Genomic DNA, 24,052 nt, shown 5'->3' with positions numbered 1-24,052 from the left:
GCAATAGAGTTTAGATCCCACATTTGTTGATAGGTTATGCACGAATTCGGATTCTCCTATAAAACGAATTCATTAACTCAAACCAAGTTAAGACTGCTTTGTCCTTTATATTTATTCATGTCTAATCAAGTTTCAACGATAAACAATGTTGTACTTTGTAGAATGAGAAAGAACTTCTTCAGCAATAAGCATCTCTCGACATATGACGAAATACAGATTTTGCTATAAAATTAATTCCTTCTATCAGCCTGACTTAAAACTGTTTTTCCTCCTTATTTATCCACTTCAAATCAAGTTTCAACAATTAAAAAAAATTTGTAGTTTGAGAAAGAACAACTTAATCTTCAGCAATCAGTATAAAAAGAGGTGCAAATGCCAACCATACATACCTAAAAGGTGGAGCGGAAGTATTCAGCTGCAAGTAGGTGTGAATGTTCGACCATAATTTGTAAAAAGCGGGTAAGAAAAGGTTCGAATGCCCGACTATATATTAACAAAAGCGGGAGGAGAGGTCTTCGGATGAGAGTGGGTGAGAATTTCCAACCATAATCTATAAAATACGGTGAAAAAAAATATGTGAATGCCTCATAGAACACTAAAAGCGGAAGTGTTCGGCTGCAAGAAGGTGTGAATGTCCGACTATATTTGGTGAAAAGCAGGTGAAGCAAGGTCTGAATGCCCAACCTTACATCATCAAAAGCGAGATCAGAGGTGTTTGGCTGCAAGAAGGCCATAGTTTGCCAAAAGCGGGTAAGGTGCGAATGACCGACTAAATATCAACAAAAGTGGGGGCGGAGGTCTTCGGATGCAAGTGGGTGTGAATATCCCACCATACAAGTATGGTGGAGAGGAAGCTGTGAATGGCCGACCATAGTAAAAGGCGGGTGAGAGAAGGTGTGAATGTCCAACCATAGTTGGTAAAAAGCGGGTAAGAAAAGGTTAAAATACCCGACTGTACACAATCAATAGCGGGAGCGGAGTTGTTCGGCTACAAGAAGGTGTGAAAGTCCGACCTTGGTTTGTAAAAAGCGGGTAAGAAAAGGTGCGAATGCCCGACAATGTATGATCAAAAGAGGGAGTGGAGGTTTTCGGCTGCAAGAAGGTCTGAATGTCCAACCATAATTTGTAAAAACCGGGGAAGAAAAGGCTCGAAAGCCCGACTATACATCATCAAAAGTGGGAGCGGAGGTGTTCAGCTGCAAGACGGTCTGAATGTCCATCAATAATTGCTAGAAAACATGAAAGAAAATTTTCGAATATCAAACTGCACATGATCATAAGCGGGAGAGGAGGTGTTCAGCTGCAAGAAGGTGTGAATGTCTACCCATAATTACTGAAAAATGGGTAAGAAAAGGTGCGAATGCCTAACCATACATCATCAAAAGAGGGAGCGGAGGTGTTCCGCTGTAAGACGGTGTGAATGTCCGACCATAGATGGTAAAAAGCGGGTAAGAAAAGGTTAAATTACCCGACTGTACACAATCAAAAGAGGGAGCGGAGTTGTTCAGCTAAGAGAAGGTATGAAAGTCCGACCTTGGTTTGTAAAAAGCGGGTAAGAAAAGGTTCGTATGCCCGAATATACACCATCAAAAGCGGAAGCGGAGGTGTTCGGCTGCAAGATATTGTGAACGTCCGACCAAAGTTTGTAAAAAGCAGTTAAGAAAAGGTTCGAATATCTAACCAAACATAATCAAAAGCGGGAGCAGAGCTGTTCGACTGGAAGTAGGTGTGAATGTCAGATCATAATTTGCAAAAAGCTGATGAGAAAGGGTGAGAATGCCCGACTATACACCATCAAATGCGGTAGCGGAGTTGTTCGGCTGTGAGTAGGTGTGAATCTCCAACCATAATTGCTGAAAAATGTGTTAGAAAAGGTAAAAATGCCGGTCCATACATCATCAAAATCGGGAGAGGTGGTGTTCAGCTGCAAGAAGGTCTAAATGTCCATCAATAATTGCTAGAAAACATGAAAAAAATTTTCGAAAATCAAACCGCACATGATCATAAGTGGGAGAGGAGGTGTTCAACTGCAAGAAGGTGTGAATGTCCACCCATAATACCTGAAAAATGGGTAAAAAAAAGGTGCGAATGCCCAACCATACATCATCAAAAGCAGGAGTGCATGTGTTCGGCTACAAGAAGGTGTGAACGTGCAACCAAAGTTTGTAAAAAGCAGTTAAGAAAAGGTTCGAATATCCAACCATACATAATCAAAAGCGGGAGCAGAGCTGTTCGACTGCAAGTAGGTGTGAATGTCAGATCATAATTTGCAAAAAGCTGATGAGAAAGGGTGAGAATGCCCAACTATACACCATCAAATGCGGTAGCGGAGTTGTTCGGCTGTGAGTAGGTGTGAATCTCCAACCATAATTGCTGAAAAATGTGTTAGAAAAGGTAAAAATGCCGGTCCATACATAATCAAAATCGGGAGAGGTGGTGTTCAGCTGCAAGAAGGTCTAAATGTCCATCAATAATTGCTAGAAAACATGAAAGAAAATTTTCGAAAATCAAACCACACATGATCATAAGTGGGAGAGGAGGTGTTCAGCTGCAAGAAGGTGTGAATGTCCACCCATAATACCTGAAAAATGGGTAAAAAAAAGGTGTGAATGCCCAACCATACATCATCAAAAGCAGGAGTGCATGTGTTCGGCTACAAGAAGGTGTGAACGTCCAACCAAAGTTTGTAAAAAGCAGTTAAGAAAAGGTTCGAATATCCAACCATACATAATCAAAAGCGGGAGCAGAGCTGTTCGACTGCAAGTAGGTGTGAATGTCAGATCATAATTTGCAAAAAGCTGATGAGAAAGGGTGAGAATGCCCGACTATACACCATCAAATGCGGGAGCGGAGTTGTTCGGCTGTGAGTAGGTGTGAATCTCCGACCATAATTGCTGAAAAATGTGTTAGAAAAGGTAAGAATGCCGGTCCATACATCATCAAAAGCGAGAGAGGTTGTGTTCGGCTGCAAGTAGGTGTGAATGTCCAGCCATAATTACTCACAAACGGGTAAGAAAAGGTAGTATTGCCAGACCATATATGATCAAAACAGGGAGCGGAGGTGGTTCAGCTGCAAGAAGGTTTGAATGTCCGACTAAAGTTCAAATATATTAACAAAAGCGGGAGGAGAGGTCTTCGGATGAGAGTGGTTGAAAATTTCCAACCATAATGTATAAAATGCGGTGAAAAAAAGGTGTGATAGAACACTAAAAGGTGGAGCGGAAGTGTTCGGCTGCAAGAAGGTGTGAATGTCCGACTATATTTGGTGAAAAGCAGGTGAAGCAAGGTCTGAATGCCCAACCTTACATCATCAAAAGCGAGATCAGAGGTGTTTGGCTGCAAGAAGGCCATAGTTTGCCAAAAGCAGGTAAGGTGCGAATGTCCGACTAAATATCAACAAAATTTGGGGCAGAGGTCTTCGGATGCAAGTGGGTGTGAATATCCCACCATACAAGTATGGTGGAGAGGAAGCTGTGAATGGCCGACCATAGTAAAAGGCGGGTGAGAGAAGGTGCGAATGTCAAACCATACATAATCAAAACAGGGAGCGGAGGTGTTCTACTGTAAGAAGGTGTGAATGTCCAACCATAGTTGGTAAAAAGCGGGTAAGAAAAGGTTAAAATACCCGACTGTACACAATCAATAGCGGGAGCGGAGTTGTTCGGCTACTAAAAGGTGTGAAAGTCCGACCATGGTTTGTAAAAAGCGGGTACGAAAAGGTGCGAATGTCCGACAATGTATGATCAAAAGAGAGAGCGGAGGTTTTCGGATACAAGAAGGTTTGAATGTCCCACCATAGTTTGTAAAAAGCGGGTAAGAAAAGGTTCGAAAGCCCGACTATACACCATCAAAAGCGGGAGCAGAGGTGTTCCGCTGTAAGACGGTGTGAATGTCCGACCATAGTTGGTAAAAAGCGGGTAAGAAAAGGTTAAAATACCCGACTGTACACAATCAATAGCGGGAGCGGAGTTGTTTGGCTACAAGAAGGTGTGAAAGTCACACCATGGTTTGTAAAAACCTGGAAGAAAAGGCTTGAAAGCCCGACTATACACAATCAAAAAGAAGGTTTGAATGTCCATCAATAATTACTTTAAAACAAGAAAGTAAATTTTCGAATATCAAACCATACATGATCATAAGCGGGAGAGGAGGTGTTCCGCTGTAAGACAGTGTGAATGTCCGACCATAGTTGGTAAAAAGCGGGTAAGAAAAGGTTAAAATACCCGACTGTACACAATCAATAGCGGGAGCGGAGTTGTTCGGCTACTAAAAGGAGTGAAAGTCCGACCCTGGTTTTTAAAAGCGGGTAAGAAAAGGTTCAAATGCCCGAACATACACCATCAAAAGAGGGAGCGGAGGTGTTCCGCTGTAAGACGGTGTGAATGTCCGATCATAGTTGGTAAAAAGCGGGTAAGAAAAGGTTAAAATACCCGACTGTACACAATCAAAAGAGGGAGCGGAGTTGTTCAGCTAAGAGAAGGTGTGAAAGTCCGACCATGGTTTGTAAAAAGCGGGTAAGAAAAGGTTCGTATGCCCGAATATACACTATCAAAACCGGAAGCGTAGGTGTTCGGCTGCAAGAAGGTGTGAACGTCCGACCAAAGTTTGTAAAAAAGCAGTTAAGAAAAGGTTCGAATATCTAACCAAACATAATCAAAAGCGGGAGCAGAGCTGTTCGACTGCAAGTAGGTGTGACTGTCAGAGAATAATTTGCAAAAAGCTGATGAGAAAGGGTGAGAAATCCCGACTATACACCATCAAATGCGGTAGCGGAGTTGTTCGACTGTGAGTAGGTGTGATTCTCCAACCATAATTGCTGAAAAATGTGTTAGAAAAGGTAAGAATGCCGGTCCATACATCATCAAAAGCGGGAGAGGTGGTGTTCGGTTGCAAGTAGGTGTGAATGTCCATTAATAATTGCTTTAAAACATGAAAGAAAATTTTCGAATATCAAACCTTACATGATCATTAGCGGGAGAGGAGGTGTTCAGCTGCAAGAAGATGTGAATATCCACCCATAATTACTGAAAAATGGGTAGGAAAAGATGCGAATGTCCAACCATAAATCATCAAAAGCAGGAGTGGAGTTGTTCAGCTACAAGAAGGTATGAAAGTCCAACCATGGTTTGTAAAAAGCGGGTAAGAGAAGGTTCGAATACTGAAAAATGTGTTAGAAAAGGTAAGAATGCCGGACCATATATCATCAAAAGCGGGAGAGGTTGTGTTCGGCTGCAAGAAGGTGTGAATGTCCAGCCATAATTACTCACAAACGGGTAAGAAAATGTACTATTGCCAGACCATATATGATCAAAACAGGGAGCGGAGGTGGTTCAGCTGCAAGAAGGTGTGAATGTAAGATCATAATTTGTAAAAAGCGGGTAAGAAAAGGTAAGAATGCCCAACCATAAATTATCAAAAGTGGCAGCAGAGTTTCGGCTGGTATTTATCAATGTCTAGATAGATTTCAACAAAAAACAACGTTGTACTTTGCAGTAAAAGAAAGTGCAAATCAAAAGTTTTAGGAATCCGAGAATAAGCTTATTTTCATGAGTTCTGCACGATTTCGGATTTTATGTATAAAATGAAGTCATTCACTTAAACCAAGTTAAAACTGCTTTTTCCTTCATATTTATCAATGTCTAGATCGACTTCAACAAAGAACAACATTGTATTTTGCAGTAGAATAAAGAGCAACACTGAAGGATCAGGAATCCGAGAATAAGCTTATTTTCTTATGGGCAAGTGGGAACTGCTTTGTCCTTCATATTTATCAATGTGTAGATGGATTTCAACTTCTTCTACTGCAAAGTCCAATGTTTTTCTTTGTTGAAGTCGATCTAGACATTGATGAATATGGAAGGACAAAGCAGTTTTAACTTGGTTTGAGCAAAGCAATTCATTTTATAGCAAAATCCGAAATCGTGCAGAACTCATGAAAGCAGGCTTATACTCGGATTCCTGAAACTTTAGATTTGCTCTTTCTTTTACTGCAAAGTACAACGTTGTTTTTTTGTTTAAATATTTCTAGACATGGTAAATATGAAGGACAAATCAGTTTTAACATAGTTTGAGTGAAGTAATGCATTTTATAAGCAAAATCCCAAATCATGCAGAACTCACGAAATGCTTTTTCTCACTTTTCACTGCTTTTTACAAACTTTGGTCGGAAGTTCACACCTTCTTGCATCCGAACACCTCCGCTTCCGCTTTTGATGATGTATATTCGGGCATTCGAACCTTTTTTTACCCGCTTTTTACAAACCATTGTCGGACTTTCACACCTTCTTGCAGCCGAACACCACCTCTCCCGCTTTTAATGATGTATGGTCCAGTATTCTTACCTTTTCTAACACATTTTTCAGCAATTATGGTCGGACATTCACACCTACTCACAGCTGGACACCTCCGCTCCCGCTTTTGATTATACAATGAAGGGACATCGCTCCTTGTCTTACCAGCTTTTTACAAACTTTAGTCGAACATTCACACCTTCTTGCAGCTGAACACCTCCGCTCCCACTTTTGATGATGTATAGTCGGGCTTTCGAGCCTTTTCTTACCCGGTTTTTACAAATTATGGTTGGACATTGAGACCTTGCAGCCGAACACCTCCGCTCTCTCTTTTGATCATACATTGTTGGGCATTCGCACCTTGTCTTACCCGCTTTTTACAAACTATAGTCAGACATTCACACCTTGCAGCTGAACCTCCGCTCCCTGTTTTGATCATGTATGGTCTGGCAATACTACCTTTTCTTCCCCCGTTTGTGAGTAATTATGGCTGGACATTCACACCTACTTGCAGTCGAACAGCTCTGCTCCCGCTTTTGATTATGTTTGGTTGGATATTCGAACCTTTTCTTAACTGCTTTTTACAAACCATGGTCGGACTTTCACACCTTCTTGTAGCCGAACAACTCCGCTCCCGCTATTGATTGTGTACAGTCGGGTATTTTAACCTTTTCTTACCCGCTTTTTACCAACTATGGTCGGACATTCACACCGTCTTACAGCGGAACACCTCCGCTCCCGCTTTTGATGGTGTATAGTCGGGCATTTGAACCTTTTCTTACCCGCTATTTACAAACTATGGTAGGACATACAAACCTTCTTGTATCCGAAAACCTCCGCTCTCTCTTTTGATCATACATTGTCGGACATTCGCACCTTTTCTTACCCGCTTTTTACAAACCATGGTCGGACTGTCACACCTTCTTGTAGCCGAACACATCCGCTCCCGCTATTGATTGTGTACAGTCGGGTATTTTAACCTTTTCTTACCCGCTTTTTACCAAGTATGGTTGGACATTCACACTTTCGTACAGCGGAACACCTCCGCTCCCTCTTTTGATGGTGTATGTTCGGGCATTCAAACCTTTTCTTACCCGCTTTTTCCAAACTATGGTCGGCTATTCACAGCTTCCTCTCCACCATACTTGTATGGTGGGATATTCACACCCACTTGCATCCGAAAACCTCCGCCCCAAATTTTGTTGATATTTAGTCGGACATTCGCACCTTACCCGCTTTTGGCAAACTATGGCCTTCTTGCAGCCAAACAACTCTGATCTCGCTTTTGATGATGTAAGGTTGGGCATTCAGACCTTGCTTCACCTGCTTTTCACCAAATATAGTCGGACATTCACACCTTCTTGCAGCCGAACACTTCCGCTCCACCTTTTAGTGTTCTATCACACCTTTTTTTTCACCGCATTTTATACATTATGGTTGGAAATTTTCAACCACTTTTATCCGAAGACCTCTCCTCCCGCTTTTGTTAATATATTTGAACTTTAGTTTGACATTCAAACCTTCTTGCAGCTGAACCACCTCCGCTCCCTGTTTTGATCATATATGGTCTGGCAATACTACCTTTTCTTACCCGTTTGTGAGTAATTATGGCTGGACATTCACACCTACTTGCAGCCGAACACAACCTCTCTCGCTTTTGATGATGTATGGACCGGCATTTTTACCTTTTCTAACACATTTTTCAGCAATTATGGTCGGAGATTCACACCTACTCACAGCCGAACAACTCCGCTCCCGCATTTGATGGTGTATAGTCGGGCATTCTCACCCTTTCTCATCAGCTTTTTGCAAATTATGATCTGACATTCACACCTACTTGCAGTCGAACAGCTCTGCTCCCGCTTTTGATTATGTTTGGTTGGATATTCGAACCTTTTCTTAACTTCTTTTTACATATTTTGGTTGGACGTTCACACCTTCTTGTTGCCGAACACTTCCACTCCTGCTTTTGATGATGTATGGTTGGGTTTTCACACCTTTTTTTTGCCCATTTTTCAGGAATTATGGGTGGACATTCACACCTTGCAGCTGAACACCTCCTATCCCACTTATGATCATGTGCGGTTTGATTTTCGAAAAGTTTCTTACATGTTTTCTAGCAATTATTGATGGACATGTAGACCTTCTTGCAGCTGAACACCTCCGCTCCCGCTTTTGATCATACATTGTCAAGCATTCGCACCTTGTCTTACCCACTTTTTACAAACTTTAGTCGAACAGTCACACCTTTTTGCAGCCGAACACCACCTCTACCGCTTTTGATGATGTATGGTCCAGCATTCTTACCTTTTCTAACACATTCTTAAGCAATTATGGTCGGACATTCACACCTACTCAGAGCCGAACACCTCCGCTCCCGCATTTGATGGTCTATAGTCGGGCATTCTACAGCGGAAAAGACTCATTCTTATGTTTGGTTAGATATTCGAACCTTTTCTTAACTGCTTTTTACAAACTTTGGTCGGACGTTCACAATATCTTGCAGCCGAACACCTCCGCTTCCGCTTTTGATGGTGTATATTCGGGCATACGAACCTTTTCTTACCCGCTTTTTACAAACCAAGGTCGGACTTTCACACCTTCTCTTAGCTGAACAACTCCGCTCCCTCTTTTTATGGTGTACAGTCGGGTAATTTAACCTTTTCTTACCCGCTTTTTACCATCTATGGTCGGACATTCACACCGTCTTACAGCGGAACACCTCCGCTCCCTCTTTTGATGATGTATGGTTAGGCATTCGCACCTTTTCTTACCCATTTTTCAGTAATTATGGGTAGACATTCACACCTTCTTGCAGCTGAACACCTCCTCTCCTGCTTATGATCATGTGCAGTTTGATATTTGAAAATTTTCTTTCATGTTTTCTAGCAATTATTGATGGACATTCAGACCGTCTTGAAGTTGAACACCTCCGCTCCCACTTTTGATGGTGTATAGTCGGGCTTTCGAGCCTTTTCTTCCCCGGTTTTTACAAATTATGGTTGGACATTCAGACCTTCTTGCAGCCGAAAACCTCCACTCCCTCTTTTGATCATACATTGTCGGGCATTCGCACCTTTTCTTACCCACTTTTTACAAACCATGGTCGGACTTTCACACCTTCTTGTAGCGGAACAACTCTGCTCCCGCTATTGATTGTGTACAGTCGGGTATTTTAACCTTTTCTTACCCGCTTTTTACCAACTATTGTTGGACATTCACACCGTCTTACAGCGGAACACCTCCGCTCCCTCTTTTGATGGTGTATGTTCGGGCACTCGAACCTTTTCTTACCCGCTTTTTACAAACTATGGTCAGACATTCAAACCTTCTTGTAGCCGAACACATCCACTCCTGCTTTTGATGATGGGTATTCAAACCTACTTGTTGCCCGCTTTTCATTAATTATGGGTGGACATACACACCTTGTCGCAGCCAAACACCTCCGCTCCCTGTTTTGATCATGTATGATTGGACATTCGCACCTTTTCTCACCCGCTTTTTACTATGGTCGGCCATTCACAGCTTCCTCTCCACCATACTTGTATGGTGGAATATTCACACCCACTTGCATCCGAAGACCTCCGCCCCCACTTTTGTTGATATTTAGTCGGTCATTCGCAGCTTACCCGCTTTTGGCAAACTATGGCCTTCTTGCAGCCAAACACCTCTGATCTCGTTTTTGATGATGTAAGGTTGGGCATTCAGACCTTGCTTCACCTGCTTTTCACCAAATATAGTCGAACAGTCACACCTTCTTGCAGCCGAACACTTCTGCTCCACCTTTTAGTGTTCTATGGGGTATTCACACCTTTTTTTTCACCGCATTTTATTGATTATGGTTGGAAATTCTCACCCACTCTTATCCGAAGACCTCTCCTCCTGCTTTTGTTAATATATAGTCGAGCATTCAAACCTTTTCTTACCCGCTTTTTACAAATTATGGTCGAACATTCACACCTACTTGCAGCCGAACACCTCCGCTCCCGCTTTTGATGGTGTATAGTCGGGCTTTCGAGCCTTTTCTTCCCCGGTTTTTACAAATTATGGTTGTACATTCAGACCTTGCAGCCGAAAACCTCCGCTCCCTCATTTGATCATACATTGTCAGGCATTCGCACCTTGTCTTACCCACTTTTTATAAACTTTAGTCAGACATTCACACCTTGCAGCTGAACCACCTCCGCTCCCTGTTTTGATAATGTATGGTCTGGCAATACTACCTTTTCTTACCGGTTTGTGAGTAATTATGGCTGTATATTCACACCTACTTGCAGCCGAACACCACTTTTCCCGCTTTTGATGATGTATGGTCCGGCATTCTAGTCTTTTCTAACACATTTTTCAGCAATTATGGTTGGAGAATCACACCTACTCACAGTCGAACAACTCCGCTACCGCATTTGATGGTGTATAGCCGGGCATTCTCACCCTTTCTCATCAGCTTTTTGCAAATTATGATCTGACATTCACACCTACTTGCAGTCGAACAGCTCTGCTCCCGCTTTTGATTATGTTTGTTTGGATATTCGAAACTTTTCTTCACTGCTTTTTACAAACTTTGGTCGGACGTTCACACCTTCTTGTAGCCGAACACATCCACTCCTGCTTTTGATGATGGGTATTCAAACCTACTTGTTGCCCGCTTTTCATTAATTATGGGTGGACATACACACCTTGTCGCAGCCAAACACCTCCGCTCCCTGTTAGGATCATGTATGGTTGGGCATTCGTACCTTTTCTTACCCATTTTGCAGTAATTATGGGTGGACATTCATACCTTCTTGCATTTGAACACCTCCTCTCCCGCTTATGATCATGTGCGGTTTGATATTCGAAAATTCTCTTCCATGTTTTCTAGCAATTATTGATGGACATTCAGACCTTCTTGCAGCTGAACACCTCCGCTCCAGCTGTTGATGGTGTATAGTCGGGCTTTCGAGCCTTTTCTTCCCAGATTTTTACAAAATATGGATGGACATTCAGACCTTGTTTCAGCCGAAAACCTCCTCTCCCTCTTTTGATCATACATTGTCGGGCATTCACACCTTTTCTTACCCGCTTTTTACAAACCATGGTCGGACTTTCACACCTTTTAGTAGCGGAACAACTCTGCTCCCGCTATTGATTGTGTACAATCGGGTATTTTAACCTTTTCTTACCTGCTTTTTGCCAACTATGGTCGGACATTCACACCTTCTTACAGCGGAACACCTCCGCTCCCTCCTTTGATGGTGTATGTTCGGGCATTCGAACCTTTTCTTACCCGCTTTTTACAAACTATGGTCAGACATTCACACCTTCTTGCAGCCGAACACTTCCGCTCTACCTTTTAGTGTTCTATGGGGTATTCACACCTTTTTTTTCACCGCATTTTATAGATTATGGTTGTAAATTCTCACCCACTCTTATCCGAAGACCTCTCCTCCTGCTTTGGTTAATATATAGTCGGGCATTCGAACCTTTTCTTTCCCGCTTTTTACAAATTATGGTCGAACATTCACACCTACTTGCAGCCGAACACCTCCGCTCCCGCTTTTGATGGTGTATAGTCGGGCTTTCGAGCCTTTTCTTCCCCGGTTTTTACAAATTATGGTTGGACATTCAGACCTTGCAGCCGAAAACCTCCGCTCCCTCTTTTGATCATACATTGTCGGGCATTCGCACCTTTTCTTACCCGCTTTTTACAAACCATGGTCGGACTTTCACACCTTCTTGTAGCGGAACAACTCTGCTCCCGCTATTGATTGTGTACAGTCGGGTATTTTAACCTTTTCTTACCCGCTTTTTACCAACTATTGTTGGACATTCACACCGTCTTACAGCGGAACACCTCCGCTCCCTCTTTTGATGGTGTATGATGGTGTAGTGATGTATGGTTGGCATTTGCACCTTTTCTTACCCTTTCTTACCCTACTGATTGCTTAAGATGAAGTTGTTTTTTCTCAAACTACAACATTTTTTTAATTGTTGAAACTTGATTTGAAGTGGATAAATAAGGAGGACAAACAGTTTTAAGTCAGGCTGATAGAAGGAATTAATTTTATAGCAAAATCTGTATTTCGTCATATGTCGAGAGATGCTTATTGCTGAAGAAGTTCTTTCTCATTCTAGAAAGTACAACGTTGTTTATCGTTGAAACTTGATTAGACATGAATAAATATGAAGTACAAAGCAGTCTTAACTTGGTTAGAGTTAAGGAATTCGTTTTATAGGAGAATCCGAATTCGTGCATAACTCGTAAAATAGAGCTTATTTTCGGATTCCTGAAGAATGAGTCTGGTTCTTTCTCATAATACAAAGTTTGTTGTTTATTGTTGAAACTTCATCAGAAGTGAAGAAATAAATGAATGCCTATCAACAAATGTGGGATCTAAACTCTAGTGCTTCCTCTAAAATAATTTCCTTTCTCAATTCAGAAATGTGTGTGTGTAAGTCACAACACCCGTGACACCAAAACGGCTTTCTTTTCTCTCTTTTCTCTACACTCTGCACTGTGAGCACACACACCAAATCAGAAAGGCTTTTTTCTCTCTTTTCTACATTATGGACTGTGGGGACACAAAACCGCTCTCTCTTTTTTTTTTTGATTGTGTGCCAGGGCGTTGTCTCACGTATTAGATTATGCTTACGATACGAATGGGTTTATCAGTCACATCAGAATCCATACATACTGATCCTCCCCTAATAAAATGGTCGGATCTTATCAAACACACTTTGTTTCTTGTGACAATCAAGTCAGCGAAACAGCGTATACACGTCAAGACACTGAATCAAGTTTGCCACAAGAACTCATAAGTTTGGCAGTATTGCTCTGCCGTCAGCAATCATACACCCATTTTATTTTCGTGAGACATGTGCAGGCACCTGTTCATCTACTGTTCTATCACTATGAATTAGTTTATCTATTATCAATAAGGATACTTCTACAACTACTCTATCAAAGTATGTCCAGACTTCTTATGTTGTCAGTTGCTATATATGAATAAGTGGGTAGCTACTGACAAGCATTAAGCATGTCACACAGCCCAAACATATAACATTTCAGGACACACCACACAGTTAACAACCACAGTGAAGTGTCAAAGCCCAAACATGTAACATTCAACAGGACACTTACACAACACATTCAAATCAAACAGTCAGACAACATACAAGAACATATACCCCAGCCGGCATTGCTCCCTGCCTATTTTCCTACAGCTCACTATGTGTGCGCACACCTTTATTCACAAACTCTTCAACTTATACTCTTTTACCGAAGCTGCTACAGCTCGATTGGCCGAATACCGAATAATCCTAATTCGGTGAATTTGACATCTGCCTTACATGTAACAGATTAGCGGTTTAGCAGTTTTAATTTAGTTTGAGTGAAGGAATTCATTTTATAGCAAAATCCAAAATCGTGAAGAACTCTTGAAAGTAAGCTTATTCTCGGATTCCTGAAACTTTAGATTTGCTATTTCTTTTACTGCAAAGTACAACGTTGTTTTTTTTGTTTAAATCGTCTCAACCAAGCAAAGCTCACCATGGGGAAGGTGGCTATGACAACTAGCCTGATGCCCTGCTCCCGCAGTGACGGATAATCTTACTCTGGTTTCTCTTCATAACGTACAAGTCTTTCGCCTTTTACTAAAGACTTCTGTGGAGAGCAGCACTAATGAGTTGTTTCTATTTTTGGCAGGCTTTACCTTTGCGGGTGAAGCCCTTTCTGTCTGTGCAAAAGAAATCTTGTTACTGTGCAGAGTGACTTCTCTGAGTAGAGTCGCCTTACTTGTTGCGACTGTGCCGATGTTCGAAGCTGGAGTGCAAAGTTGTTGCTTGAATGGTGCTTGCTGGAGCGTGCGGGAGAGCAAAGTTATACCATTTAAAAGGGCTGAAGAGTGCTCAGTGCAGCAGGTGGGCGGAGGTGCAAAGTGACACTCTGGCCACCTATGGCCATAAAAAGAACAGGGGTGTTAGCGGACAAGTGCGCATTGTGCCAGGAAGGGCCCTCGGACGTGAACCAGTGCAGAGTTGTCGCTTCTCGGCCTTTTGGCTAAGATCAAGTGTAGTATCTGTTCTTATCAGTTTAATATCTGATATGTCCTCTATACGAGGACTACATATTAAATGGATTTTTAGCAATAGGAGTTGAAAAATTAGCTTGCTCCGTTCACTCCAAGCATTGACCCCGTACTGCAGTGCCGCTGGGAACGGTGCGCTCTTCTCTACTCTTGTGAAAAAGCAAACAGCGGTGCAGGATGCAAGTTTCAGGGAGCCCAAGATGAAACTTTCTTTTAGTCTGCTGAGAAAAGAGAGTGAATGCGAAGTAGACTTTAACACGGCTCTGGGAGCGAGCCGAGTGCGGGCTAACCGGGAGAATTGCTTGAAAGAAACGCCATACCAAATGAGCGGTCAGAACAAAGCCTCAATACAGTGTTCCCGTTGTGTTTTTGTTGCTGCCGCTGTTTGCTTTTTCACAAGAGCGCACCTGTTGAGGGGGGTTCTGGGGGGGCCTGGGTGATGGTGGGTCTCAGGCCTGGGCTGCTGCGACTGGTGTGACCGGGTGGTTTGTTTGTTTGTTTTTTGTTGTTGTTTGTTTGTTTTTTGTAGAGGTCCTCCGGAGTGGGGTTGGGTTGAGTGGGGTGGGGCGGGATGGGTACCTTCTGGGGGTACAGTAGCTCCCAGAATATGGTCGCTGCAGGCCCCGAGCCTGGTGGACATCAGGCTTGCCCCTGTGCAATCGACAAGGCAGCAACAAAAACACCACGGGAACACCGTATTGAGGCTTTGTTCTGACCGCTCATTCGGTGTCGCGTTTCTTTCAAGCAATTCTCCCGGTTAGCCCACACTCGGCTCGCTCCCAGAGCCGTGTTAAAGTCTACTTCGCATTCACTCTCTTTTCTCAGCAGACTCTTGGGATTTTATCTATAAAATGAATTCCTTCACTCAAACTATGTTAAAACTGCTTTGTCCTTCATATTTATCATGTCTAGAAAGATTTAAACAAAAAAAAAAACAACGTTGTACTTTGCAGTAAAAGAAAGAGCAAATCTAAAGTTTCAGGAATCCGAGAATAAGCTTACTTTCATGAGTTCTTCACGATTTCGGATTTTGCTATAAAATGAATTCCTTCACTCAAACTAAATTAAAACTGCTAAACCGCTAATCTGTTACACGTAAGGCAGATGTCAAATTCACCGAAATAGGATCTAAGGGTATTCGGCCAATCGAGCTGTAGCAGCTTTGGTAAAAGAGTATAAGTTGAAGAGTTTGTGAACAAAGGTGTGCGCACACATAGTGAGCTGTAGGAAAATAGGCAGGGAGCAATGCCGGCTGGGGTATATGTTCTTGTATGTTGTCTGACTGTTTGATTTGAATGTGTTGTGTAAGTGTCCTGTTGAATGTTACATGTTTGGGCTTTGACACTTCACTGTGGTTGTTAACTGTGTGGTGTGTCCTGAAATGTTATATGTTTGGGCTGTGTGACATGCTTAATGCTTGTCAGTAGCTACCCACTTATTCATATATAGCAACTGACAACATAAGAAGTCTGGACATACTTTGATAGTAGTTGTAGAAGTATCCTTATTGATAATAGATAAACTAATTCATAGTGATAGAACAGTAGATGAACAGGTGCCTGCACATGTCTCACGAAAATAAAATGGGTGTATGATTGCTGACGGCAGAGCAATACTGCCAAACTTATGAGTTCTTGTGGCAAACTTGATTCAGTGTCTTGACATGTATACGCTGTTTCGCTGACTTGATTGTCACAAGAAACAAAGTGTGTTTGATAAGATCCGACCATTTTATTACGGGAGGATCAGTATGGATTCTGATGTGACTGATAAACCCATTCGTATCGTAAGCATAATCTAATACGTGAGACAACGCCCTGGCACACAATCAAAAAAAAAAAGAGAGAGCGGTTTTGTGTCCCCACAGTCCATAATGTAGAAAAGAGAGAAAAAAGCCTTTCTGATTTGGTGTGTGTGCTCACAGTGCAGAGTGTAGAGAAAAGAGAGAAAAGAAAGCCGTTTTGGTGTCACGGGTGTTGTGACTTACACACACACATTTCTGAATTGAGAAAGGAAATTATTTTAGAGGAAGCACTAGAGTTTAGATCCCACATTTGTTGATAGGCATTCATTTATTTCTTCACTTCTGATGAAGTTTCAACAATAAACAACAAACTTTGTATTATGAGAAAGAACCAGACTCATTCTTCAGGAATCCGAAAATAAGCTCTATTTTACGAGTTATGCACGAATTCGGATTCTCCTATAAAACGAATTCCTTAACTCTAACCAAGTTAAGACTGCTTTGTCCTTCATATTTATTCATGTCTAATCAAGTTTCAACGATAAACAACGTTGTACTTTGTACTTCTTCAGCAATAAGCATCTCTCGACATATGACGAAATACAGATTTTGCTATAAAATTAATTCCTTCTATCAGCCTGACTTAAAACTGTTTGTCCTCCTTATTTATCCACTTCAAATCAAGTTTCAACAATTAAAAAAATGTTGTAGTTTGAGAAAAAACAACTTCATCTTAAGCAATTAGTAGGGTAAGAAAGGGTAAGAAAAGGTGCAAATGCGTACCATACATCACTAAAAGGTGGAGCGGAAGTATTCGGCTGCAAGTAGGTGCGAATGCCTGACAATGTATGATCAAAAGAGGGAGCGGAGGTTTTCGGCTGCAAGGTCTGAATGTCCAACCATAATTTGTAAAAACCGGGGAAGAAAAGGCTCGAAAGCCCGACTATACACCATCAAAAGCGGGAGCGGAGGTGTTCGGCTGCAAGTAGGTGTGAATGTTCGACCATAATTTGTAAAAAGCGGGTAAGAAAAGGTTTGAATGCTCGACTATATATTAACAAAAGCAGGAGGAGAGGTCTTCGGATAAGAGTGGGTGAGAATTTCCAACCATAATCAATAAAATGCGGTGAAAAAAAAGTTGTGAATACCCCATAGAACACTAAAAGGTAGAGCGGAAGTGTTCGGCTGCAAGAAGGTGTGAATGTCTGACCATAGTTTGTAAAAAGCGGGAAAGAAAAGGTTCAAATGCCCGAACATACACCATCAAAGGAGGGAGCGGAGGTGTTCCGCTGTAAGAAGGTGTGAATGTCCGACCATAGTTGGCAAAAAGCAGGTAAGAAAAGGTTAAAATACCCGATTGTACACAATCAATAGCGGGAGCAGAGTTGTTCCGCTACTAAAAGGTGTGAAAGTCCGACCATGGTTTGTAAAAAGCGGGTAAGAAAAGGTGCGAATGCCCGACAATGTATGATCAAAAGAGGGAGCGGAGTTTTTCGGCTGAAACAAGGTCTGAATGTCCATCCATATTTTGTAAAAATCTGGGAAGAAAAGGCTCGAAAGCCCGACTATACACCATCAACAGCTGGAGCGGAGGTGTTCAGCTGCAAGAAGGTCTGAATGTCCATCAATAATTGCTAGAAAACATGGAAGAGAATTTTCGAATATCAAACCGCACATGATCATAAGCGGGAGAGGAGGTGTTCAAATGCAAGAAGGTGTGAATGTCCACCCATAATTACTGCAAAATGGGTAAGAAAAGGTACGAATGCCCAACCCTACATGATCCTAACAGGGAGCGGAGTTGCTTGGCTGCGACAAGGTGTGTATGTCCACCCATAATTAATGAAAAGCGGGCAACAAGTAGGTTTGAATACCCATCATCAAAAGCAGGAGTGGATGTGTTCGGCTACAAGAAGGTTTGAATGTCTGACCATAGTTTGTAAAAAGCGGGTAAGAAAAGGTTCGAATGCCCGAACATACACCATCAAAGGAGGGAGCGGAAGTGTTCCGCTGTAAGAAGGTGTGAATGTCCAACCATAATTGGCAAAAAGCAGGTAAGAAAAGGTTAAAATACCCTATTGTACACAATCAATAGCGGGAGCAGAGTTGTTCCACTACTAAAAGGTGTGAAAGTCCGACCATGAATTGTAAAAAGCGGGTAAGAAAAGGTGCGAATGCCCGACAATGTATGATCAAAAGAGGGAGCGGAGGTTTTCGGCTGAAAGAAGGTCTGAATGTCCATCCATAATTTGTAAAAATCGGGGAAGAAAAGGCTCGAAAGCCCGACTATACACCATCAACAGCTGGAGCGGAGGTGTTCAGCTGCAAGAAGGTCTGAATGTCCATCAATAATTGCTAGAAAACATGGAAGAGAATTTTCGAATATCAAACCGCACATGATCATAAGCGGGAGAGGAGGTGTTAAAATGCAAAAAGGTGTGAATGTCCACCCATAATTACTGCAAAATGGGTAAGAAAAGGTACGAATGCCCAACCATACATCATCAAAAGCAGGAGTGGATGTGTTCGGCTACAAGAAGGTTTTAATGTCCGACCATAGTTTGTAAAAAGCGGGTAAGAAAAGGTTCGAATGCCCGAACATACACCATCAAAAGAGGGAGCGGAGGTGTTCCACTGTAAGAAGGTGTGAATGTCTGACCATAGTTGGTAAAAAGCGGGTAAGAAAAGGTGAAAATACCCGACTGTACACAATCAATAGCGGGAGCGGAGTTGTTCGGCTACTAAAAGGTGTGAAAGTCCGACCCTGGTTTGTAAAAAGCGGGTAAGAGAAGGTGCGAATGCCCGACAATGTATGATCAAAAGAGGGAGCGGAGGTTTTCGGCTGCAAGAAGGTCTGAATGTCCAACAATAATTTTGTAAAAACCGGGGAAGAAAAGGCTCGAAAGCCAAACTATACATCATCAAAAGCGGGAGCGGAGGTGTTCAGCTGCAAGAAGGTCTGAATGTCCATCAATAATTGCTAGAAAACATGAAAGAAAATTTTCGAATATCAAACCACACATCATCATAAGCGGGAGAGGAGGTGTTAAAATGCAAAAAGGTGTGAATGTCCACCCATAATTACTGCAAAATGGGTAAGAAAAGGTACGAATGCCCAACCATACATCATCAAAAGCAGGAGTGGATGTGTCCGGCTACAAGAAGGTTTTAATGTCCGACCATAGTTTGTAAAAAGCGGGTAAGAAAAGGTTCGAATGCCCGAACATACACCATCAAAAGAGGGAGCGGAGGTGTTCCACTGTAAGAAGGTGTGAATGTCTGACCATAGTTGGTAAAAAGCGGGTAAGAAAAGGTGAAAATACCCGACTGTACACAATCAATAGCGGGAGCGGAGTTGTTCGGCTACTAAAAGGTGTGAAAGTCCGACCCTGGTTTGTAAAAAGCGGGTAAGAGAAGGTGCGAATGCCCGACAATGTATGATCAAAAGAGGGAGCGGAGGTTTTCGGCTGCAAGAAGGTCTGAATGTCCAACAATAATTTTGTAAAAACCGGGGAAGAAAAGGCTCGAAAGCCAAACTATACATCATCAAAAGCGGGAGCGGAGGTGTTCAGCTGCAAGAAGGTCTGAATGTCCATCAATAATTGCTAGAAAACATGAAAGAAAATTTTCGAATATCAAACCACACATCATCATAAGCGGGAGAGGAGGTGTTAAAATGCAAAAAGGTGTGAATGTCCACCCATAATTACTGCAAAATGGGTAAGAAAAGGTACGAATGCCCAACCATACATCATCAAAAGCAGGAGTGGATGTGTCCGGCTACAAGAAGGTTTTAATGTCCGACCATAGTTTGTAAAAAGCGGGTAAGAAAAGGTTCGAATGCCCGAACATACACCATCAAAAGAGGGAGCCGAGGTGTTCCACTGTAAGAAGGTGTGAATGTCTGACCATAGTTGGTAAAAAGCGGGTAAGAAAAGGTGAAAATACCCGACTGTACACAATCAATAGCGGGAGCGGAGTTGTTCGGCTACTAAAAGGTGTGAAAGTCCGACCCTGGTTTGTAAAAAGCGGGTAAGAGAAGGTGCGAATGCCCGACAATGTATGATCAAAAGAGGGAGCGGAGGTTTTCGGCTGCAAGAAGGTCTGAATGTCCAACAATAATTTTGTAAAAACCGGGGAAGAAAAGGCTCGAAAGCCAAACTATACATCATCAAAAGCGGGAGCGGAGGTGTTCAGCTGCAAGAAGGTCTGAATGTCCATCAATAATTGCTAGAAAACATGAAAGAAAATTTTCGAATATCAAACCACACATCATCATAAGCGGGAGAGGAGGTGTTCAGCTGCAAGAAGGTGTGAATGTCCGACCATATTTGTAAAAAATGGGTAAGAAAAGGTGCGAATGCTCAACCAGACATCATAAAAAGCAGGAGTGGATGTGTTCGGCTAAAAGAAGGTTTGAATGTCCGACCATAGTTCGTAAAATGCGGGTAAGAAAAGGTTAAAATACCCGACTGTACACAATCAATAGCGGGAGCGGAGTTGTTCGGCTACAAGAAGGTGTGAAAGTCCAACCATGGTTTGTAAAAAGCGGGTAAGAAAAGGTTCGAATGCCCGAATATATACCATCAAAAGCGGGAGCAGAGCTGTTCGACTGCAAATAGGTGTGAATGTCAGATCATAATTTGCAAAAAGCTGATGAGAAATGGTGAGAATGCCCGACTATACACCATCAAATGCGGGAGCGGAAGTGTTCGGCTGTGAGTAGGTGTGAATGTCAAACCATAATTGCTGAAAAATGTGTTAGAAAAGACTAGAATGCCGGACCATACATCATCAAAAGCGGGAAAAGTGGTGTTCGGCTGCAAGTAGGTGTGAATGTCCAGCCATAATTACTCACAAACCGGTAAGAAAAGGTAGTATTGCCAGACCATAAATTATCAAAACAGGGAGCGGAGGTGGTTCAGCTGCAAGGTGTGAATGTCTGACTAAAGTTTATAAAAAGCGGGTAAGACAAGGTGCGAATGACCGACTAAATATCAACAAAAGTGGGGGCGGAGGTCTTCGGATGCAAGTGGGTGTGAATATCCCACCATACAAGTATGGTGGAGAGGAAGCTGTGAATGGCCGACCATAGTAAAAAGCGGGTGAGAAAAGGTGCGAATGTCCAATCATACATGATCAAAAAAGGGAGCGGAGGTGTTTGGCTGCGACAAGGTGTGTATGTCCACCCATAATTAATGAAAAGCGGGCAACAAGTAGGTTTGAATACCCATCATCAAAAGCAGGAGTGGATGTGTTCGGCTACAAGAAGGTTTGAATGTTTGACCATAGTTTGTAAAAAGCGGGTAAGAAAAGGTTCGAGTGCCCGAATATACACCATCAAAAGAGGGAGCGGAGGTGTTCCGCTGTAAGACGGTGTGAATGTCCAACAATAGTTGGTAAAAAGCGGGTAAGAAAAGGTTAAAATACCCGACTGTACACAATCAATAGCGGGAGCGGAGTTGTTCGGCTACAAGAAGGTGTGAAAGTCCGACCTTGGTTTGTAAAAAGCGGGTAAGAAAAGGTGCGAATGCCCGACAATGTATGATCAAAAGAGGGAGTGGAGGTTTTCGGCTGCAAGGTCTGAATGTCCAACCATAATTTGTAAAAACCGGGGAAGAAAAGGCTCGAAAGCCCGACTATACACCATCAAAAGTGGGAGCGGAGGTGTTCAGCTTCAAGACGGTCTGAATGTCCATCAATAATTGCTAGAAAACATGAAAGAAAATTTTCGAATATCAAACTGCACATGATCATAAGCAGGAGAGGAGGTGTTCAGCTGCAAGAAGGTGTGAATGTCTACCCATAATTACTGAAAAATGGGTAAGAAAAGGTGCGAATGCCTAACCATACATCATCAAAAGAGGGAGCGGAGATGTTCCGCTGTAAGACGGTGTGAATGTCCGACCATAGATGGTAAAAAGCGGGTAAGAAAAGGTTAAATTACCCGACTGTACACAATAAAAAGAGGGAGCGGAGTTGTTCAGCTAAGAGAAGGTGTGAAAGTCCGACCTTGGTTTGTAAAAAGCGGGTAAGAAAAGGTTCGTATGCCCGAATATACACCATCAAAAGCGGAAGCGGAGGTGTTCGGCTGCAAGACGGTGTGAACGTCCAACCAAAGTTTCTAAAAAGCATTAAGAAAATGTTCAAATATCCAACCAAACATAATCAAAAGCGGGAGCAGAGCTGTTCGACTTCAAGTAGGTGTGAATATCAGATCATAATTTGCAAAAAGCTGATGAGAAAGGGTGAGAATGCCCGACTATACACTATCAAATGTGGGAGCGGAGGTGTTGTGAGTAGGTGTGAATGTCCGACCATAATTGCTGAAAAATGTGTTAGAAAAGGTAAGAATGCCGGACCATATATCATCAAAAGCGGGAGAGGTTGTGTTCGGCTGCAAGAAGGTGTGAATGTCCAGCCATAATTACTCACAAACGGGTAAGAAAAGGTACTATTACCAGACCATATATGATCAAAACAGGGAGCGGAGGCGGTTCAGCTGCAAGAAGGTTTGAATGTCCGACTAAAGTTTGTAAAAAGCGGGTAAGACAAGGTGTCAATGCCCGACAATGTATGATCAAAAGAGGAGCGGAGGTTTTCGGCTGCAAGAAGGTCTGAATGTCCACCCATAATTACTGAAAAATGGGTAAGAAAAGGTGCGAAAGCCCAACCGCACATGATCATAAGTGGATGAGAAGGTGTTCGACTGCAAGTAGGTGTGAATGTAAGATCATAATTTGTAAAAAGCGGGTAAGAAAAGGTAAGAATGCCCAACCATAAATTATCAAAAGCGGCAGCAGAGTTTCGGCTGGTATTTATCAATGTCTAGATAGATTTCAACAAAAAACATCGTTGTACTTTTCAGTAAAAGAAAGTGCAAATTAAAAGTTTTAGGAATCCGAGAATAAGCTTATTTTCATGAGTTCTGCACGATTTCGGATTTTATGTATAAAATGAATTTCTTCACGCAAACTAAGTTAACACTGCTTTGTCCTTCATATGTACCCATTTCTACATATATTTCAAGCATAAACTTCCTCATATTACCCTGAATGAGAAAGAGCCACACTTGTGATTAAGCCATACCTCCCTTTTGAGGAGTTCTGCATGATTTGGGATTTTATCTATAAAATTAATTCCTTCACTCAAACTTTGGTCGGACGTTCACAATATCTTGCAGCCGAACACCTCCGCTTCCGCTTTTGATGGTGTATATTCGGGCATACGAACCTTTTCTTACCCGCTTTTTACAAACCAAGGTCAGACTTTCACACCTTCTCTTAGCTGAACAACTCCGCTCCCTCTTTTGATTGTGTACAGTCGGGTAATTTAACCTTTTCTTACCCGCTTTTTACCATCTATGGTCGGACATTCACACCCACTTGCATCCGAAGACCTCCGCCCCAAATTTTGTTGATATTTAGTCGGACATTCGCACCTTACCCGCTTTTGGCAAACTATGGCCTTCTTGCAGCCAAACACCTCTGATCTCGCTTTTGATGATGTAAGGTTGGGCATTCAGACCTTGCTTCACCTGCTTTTCACCAAATATAGTCGGACATTCACACCTTCTTGCAGCCGAACACTTCCGCTTTTAGTGTTCTATGAGGCATTCACATATTTTTTTTCACCGTATTTTATAGATTATGGTTGGAAATTCTCACCCACTCTCATCCGAAGACCTCTCCTCCCGCTTTTGTTAATATATAGTCGGGCATTCGAACCTTTTCTTACCCGCTTTTTACAAATTATGGTCGAACATTCACACCTACTTGCAGCTGAATACTTCCGCTCCACCTTTTAGGTATGTATGGTTGGCATTTGCACTTCTTTTTATACTGATTGCTGAAGATTAAGTTGTTCTTTCTCAAACTACAATTTTTTTTTAATTGTTGAAACTTGATTTGAAGTGGATAAATAAGGAGGACAAACAGTTTTAAGTCAGGCTG

At 42.3% G+C, this 24,052-nt stretch overlaps 2 non-coding genes across 2 annotated transcripts; both read left to right on the top strand.

Annotated features, from left to right (window-relative positions):
* Positions 1-13,878: 13,878 nt before the first annotated feature.
* Positions 13,879-13,992, top strand: LOC140286028 (U5 spliceosomal RNA). The gene has a single exon (XR_011910938.1). It is a non-coding gene; the product is annotated as a U5 spliceosomal RNA (small nuclear RNA).
* Positions 13,993-14,308: 316 nt separating this feature from the next.
* LOC140286041 (U2 spliceosomal RNA) lies at positions 14,309-14,499 on the top strand. The gene has a single exon (XR_011910950.1). It is a non-coding gene; the product is annotated as a U2 spliceosomal RNA (small nuclear RNA).
* The last annotated feature ends 9,553 nt before the right edge of the window (positions 14,500-24,052 follow it).

The sequence above is a fragment of the Leuresthes tenuis genome, unplaced genomic scaffold, assembly GCF_036924035.1.
Source record: "Leuresthes tenuis unplaced genomic scaffold, fLeuTen1.0.hap1 SCAF_69, whole genome shotgun sequence".
Lineage (NCBI taxonomy): Eukaryota > Metazoa > Chordata > Actinopteri > Atheriniformes > Atherinopsidae > Leuresthes > Leuresthes tenuis.
The sequence above is the reverse complement of the archived record's forward strand: the minus strand, read 5'-3'. Positions and strand labels throughout refer to the sequence as shown.